The following is a 6,332-nucleotide window of genomic DNA, read 5'->3' as shown; positions in this document are numbered from 1 at the left end:
GTAAATCGCATATTGTTCTGCAATGTGATCTTTTATGGCTTTGGATAAAGATGCAGTTTTGTTAAAGAGACGGCGTAAACATACCTTAATGCTTCACAAATATCACTACTGCATACAGGGTGTTTCATAAATAGAGATGCACATTTCAAAGGTATATTCCTGCATTATTGAAGCCAGTCTTTGCACGAATAGTTAAAAGAATAGTAGTAGCATGCAGCATGATGCTACGATAATTTCTTGTAGAATGCCGTATTGAAAACAAACCTTTGGAGTAATTTAAAGAAAGTATCAAAGGATTTTTCAATCGCATGCTACTATTCATGCAACTGTGAGGTTATGGCTTATGTAAATTCCATTAAACTTGACGTAATAAGAAAGAATCGTAGCCCCTTTGCATCTGACTCTATATTCTACTTTTTCTCAAAAATGGTGTCTTTCTGCTTGTCAAATCTATTCCTTTATTTATAAAACATATGGTTTATGAATCGGAAAAAGACTTGATCATATTATTTGAGATTCTCAACACGCAGTCGGCAACTGAGCCAACAACCGGCAACTTTCTGGAAGTTGGATGGAGTAATTATTAGCAGTTTCGTATCCACAAACTTGACTATTATTTGGGGAAAACTTCGACTCGTTCTGTTGCCAAATTTTATGAGAAATCTCTAAACGATTAGCTCTAGCCTTATATAAGATACAAGGTTTACAATTACGAGATCCATTTCTAAATAGTCCTAATAGTCGCAGTCAAAATGTGACGTTCTTAAATATATATATCGCGGCCAATTCGCGAACTGGCCGCATTTCGGGCTTTGGCCGTAACATATACACCAAATTTGCAGATTTCAATCAAATTTTGAGTAAAATCTGTTCAGAAGTCTGTCTGACAAGCTGTCAGAATACAAGTTAAAAAGATAATTATAAAATGACGACAGCTAGCTCGATAAAACTCGGTACACATATTTAATATCTATAGTGTAGACAAACACCCTGTCAAATTCTGGGCCAAATCCAATGACGGGTTACCCGTTTGAAATTTCAGAACCATGTCAGCGCGACAATTCAATAACGCAATAACTTAAATATATCAAATCTGATATGGGATTTTATGACTACAAGTGTAGTTTTGTGCCAAATCTTTGTTCCAGTCTGTTAAGAAAAACATGTCTAAATCACATATTCGATTTTCGGATGCTGTTAATGGCATTAACCGCCAGAAAACTCGTCAAGGATATGATAGATTCAGTAAAAATGCTAAATTCACGCCAAAAAAGATTAACGCCAGTGACGCCCACTGACACGACAAGCTTATTAGAATATGCGAGAAAGTTTTGGGAAGACCACTGCCGCCGGTTTACAAGTCTTTCACTGATTTAACACAATAAGCATTTCACGTTTGCTTTTGAAATCGCGCACATTGGTGAAACAGGCAGCTTCATTTTGTGTTAAAGATGTGGCAATAATTTTTGAGATCTAGAACCTCATTTTTTAAAGATGAACATTTCTCTGCAATTTGGCAGCTTTTTCTAAGAGCTTGACTATTTGTTAACTGATTTTTTTTTTTTTTTTGCTAAGAATTTTTGTAATTCCATGTTTTACAGAAATTTCTGATCATTTCATTTTTAAGATAGTTCTTTCTGTACAACTAAAATGCAGAATTTTTAAAAAGTGACAAAAAAATTATGCGGTAAAAATAAACACAAAACCGAAGAATCATATCTCTGCATGTATTACAACAGTTTTATTCTATGTGTAAAATGTGGCAAGAATCGAGAACAAGTTACCATGCCACTTTCAATATAGCAGCTTTTTCACCATCAACATTAATAATAACGTCAGCGACAGTACCTTGTTGTCGATTCGCACCGAAAAATCGAGTAAGTGGTCTACAGCTATCAATGAGACAGTGAAGCAAGAGTCAAATGTTTGTTAGTTTTTATTTACTTCGATACAAAAATAAGTTACGATTTATCTTACAAATTCCTCTCACATAAATACACACACATATAGAGCGGAGACTTCTTCAAATGAACAGCTGCGACTGTTTCTGCGCATTTCATGCACACAGACACACACACATTGCTGGACGAGTGTTTTGAACACACACACTTGACTACGGAAGCGTTGCACTTGGGAGGGGAGGGCTCGGCACCACCGCGCTTTCGGTACTGGAAAAAAAATTAGGCGGGGGGGGGGGTATCTTCGCAGCCATAATAGAAACAGCTCGCAGACATTTTAAGATTATTATTTTCATAAAGTTTTTATTTATTTATTTTTCACATATATCTAGTATGAATGCTAGAGAACATTTAACAACAAAAATATTACCTTACTCTGTATGATTATGATAAATTAAAGCCACACACCATGAATGAATTATTCGATGATACAACTTTTAATTAATGATTCAAACTAAATAAATATATATGTTATTTACAAATAAATAATTTGTTTGATGTCACAAATTAACAACTCGATTTTATTTCATTCTTAATTCAATATTTTACGTACAATAATCAAATTCATCTAAATAATAATATTTTTTTTTCGCATTTCAAAAAAAAAAATTACACTATTTTGAAAGAATATCGAATACCGAACAAAAACATGTTTTTTTTAAATCGTGTTTTAATTTCAAGAAAAATTGAAAATAAAATTTCCCTTTCGGTCGGAAGAATATTTTATCTAAATAATAATTAAAATAAATATTTGGTCCGGAGAAAAAAAAATCATGATTTCAGAAAACAATTAAAGGAAATATTTTCCAAATATGATGAAAATGCAACTTTGATTTTAGGATTCAACTTGTCAAGTTTTTGAAGCACATTCTGCTTCTAAAAGCAAAAGAATCATCTCAGGTAGAACTCCTTTGAAGTTGACATTTTGCGTTTTATTTAACACGTTCGTAAGCAATAACGTGTCTTCTCGTTTGTCGTAAGGTAACATTGTTTTACCTTTACATCTGTTATGAAGTCAGTAATACGAAAGATTCCCGGATATCCTTTACTTTGTTATAAGGATTGTAATAAGCAATAAATATCTAAATAGAATATGTGACATAAATAATAATTGTCAGAGAGTTAAACAGTTAGCTGTAAAACATTTTAATAAAATATATTGGCATTCCCGAAAAGGCCAAATATTCTAAAAGATCTCATTGGCCGATAGAGAGAGGATTCATTGTATTGTACATATCTAAATGACATGAAGTTTGTAATAAAGGCATCCTAAAGGCAGAGAAGGCAATGGAATGCTAAATTGCACTTTCTTGGCACTTGAGAAGAAAGACTAAAAGACCAAAACAAAACAATGAACAAAGACTCACACAAACAGAGTTATTTACAAAATTATGTTACAAAATATTTGGCTGATATAAAATAATCTAATAGCACTCTACTAATCTCAAACTTTCCAGACTCATCTGAAACAGGATAACTATAAACTGGTCGTTATTTTTGGTCAAAGATCAAATGCAGAATCGTCTACATATAAAGGAATGTAACTTGAAATAAATAAAATGCTTAGCTGTTATAAAACAGCACAAAATTTCTCGGTTATCAGATGAGCAATGATTATTAGCAGATGAATTTACTCACATTGATTCCAGATGTAACATTCAATTTTCACAACATACAGCAAACAGAAGTTTAGGAATAAATCTGAAAGGGCTAAAAGTTCACATATATTATTAATTATAGGATGAAATTTGATACTCTATGAAGTTTTACTGAAATGAATTTTCTGAATTTCTTCTTCCAACCAATAAAAATTTTATAGCCGATAGAACTAGAAATAAACCATTGTTGAAATAAATATTGTTCATCCCCCTAATTTGTATCCTTTCTTTCAACTATCAAGATTTCCTTTGATTTTATTTTGATAACTCTCTTCTTTAAGATAAATAACAATTTTCTTTTGGAAAACTAGAATTTTAAACTGAAGTTTTTTTTTAAAAAAAGTGTCATTTTTTTATTTTTGAAATTAAAAGAATATTTTAAGAAACTGAGAAAAAATTTCATTAGACATCTCTCAAATATTTTTTGGTTGTGAAAAATCAGGTCACTGCTCATTCTTTCATTTCAATTATAACAAGATCAATGGTGCCAAGCTCTCCATTGCAATAAAATTTACATTGCCACTACAAAGAATATCAATTCATAATTTTTTTTCTTATTCTCTATAATATCAATTCATTTAAAAAGGGATAAAAACATAAAATTAATAATTTTACTCAATTACTAAATTTATACAATAAAATAATAATAATTTTTCCAAAATGGAAATTATAAAAATTTGGTATAGAACTGTACAAACATTCACAGACATTCTTAAATAAACAGCACAACATATAGTTATCTTAAAAATATATATATAATATATAATCATTGTCTAAAAGCTATGTATATATACAGATAAAAATAATTGCAATTAGAAAACTACATAAAAAGTTGTAGCAAAGCTTCAAAAAAAATCTCATTTTTTATAGAAACAGGGAATGATGATCACTTGTAAAATACACTATGTTTTTTTTTTTTTTGTTTCAACTTATACATAAATATTCTAGAGTGAAAAAAAAAAAAAAAGCTGAACGTTCATATGATATCCCTGCTTCTTTTTCAATATTTTTATGAACAAATATAACAATTCTTTTCATATATGATTGAGTTGTACATTTTCTTCAACTATAAAAAAATTTGTGAAACAGTCGCAGCAATTCAGCATTCTCATATAAATGCTATACACATTAGAAAAGACCATTGAATGGTTTTAAAAAAGAGAGAGAGACAACTTTACAGACACAGAAAGCAGTTGTTGAACAAGACAGGCCCTGAAGAACTGCGTCAAGGCATCAAGGCTTTCATCCTTACATGGTGCTTAAGGCGAAGAGTTTTATTTTTTGTCACTGGGAAAAATTACACAAGGTTCCTCACCCTTCCAATTCGGTTTGAGATAATTTTGTGGAAAACAGAAGAAAAGGAATTATTCATCTTATTTTGAACATGGTTTCCATATTTTACTTTGAGGGTGTTTTTGCAAATTAAAATAAATAAATAAAAATGTTTCAAATATTTACAGCAAGGTCCTTCATTTTATGTTTCTAAGTAATAAAATACACTTTACATTTTATTTCAAGCCAAATCATGTATATTGATTTTTCTTAAATTAAACAAGGTAATTTATACTATTCTATTAATTTACTCACAATCTTACTTTGAAAAATGTTACAACTCCTGATTGGGTCTTGGTAAAAAAGTTTTTATAAAAATTGATCAAATTACAGAAATCTAAAACTTTTTTAAGTATTGATAATGAACTATTTTCATTTACCATTAAGTATCACTTTATTACACATTTTCTCATTTTGAGGTAGTGAAATGTTTTTTTTTCATACTTGAAAGAGTTCTGGAAGAAATATTTCAGAAATTCAGACTTTATCTAATTTAAATAAAAGCATACAACAATTGTCTTAATTGCAAAATATCTATGGTAAAGCATGAAAACATTTAAATAAGATATAAATAAGCATAGCATTCGTTAAAATGAGGTAGATGCATAACTTTCCAAACTTGTCCTTTTTTCTTTTTACTGCTTTATATGTTCAGTTTTCCTATAACATGATTACATTTTTTCAAAAATATCAAACATCCAAATAAACACTGAGACTCATCTATTTAATACAAAATGCATTTCAATTACCCAAGGAAACCATGTTCAATAAATAATCAAAATTAAGTATATGCAATAGAACTGCTGATAAATTTTGCTACAAAAATGTTCCATGCATTTATTATTTTTTGAAAATTAAGGCACAGAGACAACACCAAAGAAGACCATGGACTGCCACAAATAGTAATTTCTAGGAGCGTCAAACAAAGCATTCTTCATATTAACCCTCCAAGACACGATGAACCAGATCTTTTTTTTAATGCTCTTAATATTCAATTTCAAAATGTTTCATTGCAAGTTATTTGAAAATTAGAGAGGTAAAATATTCTATTACGTTACAAAATTTCAATTCCTTTATTAAAAATGTTGATTTGATCAAATTCAAAAACTAACACGTGAATTATTACCAATGATTCACGTCTGTGATTCACATCTACTATCTAGATTTCTCTTCTTTATTACAGTTTTAATATTGTACAGAAGGGGTTATCTAATCAGATAAAAGATACCAGTCATGGCTGTGAATCATGCCACAAATTCATTCAAGTCTTAAATCTGAAATTTATTAGATAAAAATAACTTAAAATAGTTCTAAATCTGAATATAATGTATAATTGTCCAAGGTATTATAAAACATAATTTGGATGTTACTCAGGCCATTCAAA

The sequence above is a fragment of the Argiope bruennichi genome, chromosome 6 (assembly GCF_947563725.1).
Source record: "Argiope bruennichi chromosome 6, qqArgBrue1.1, whole genome shotgun sequence".
Classification (NCBI taxonomy): domain Eukaryota; kingdom Metazoa; phylum Arthropoda; class Arachnida; order Araneae; family Araneidae; genus Argiope; species Argiope bruennichi.
The sequence above is the reverse complement of the archived record's forward strand: the minus strand, read 5'-3'. Positions refer to the sequence as shown.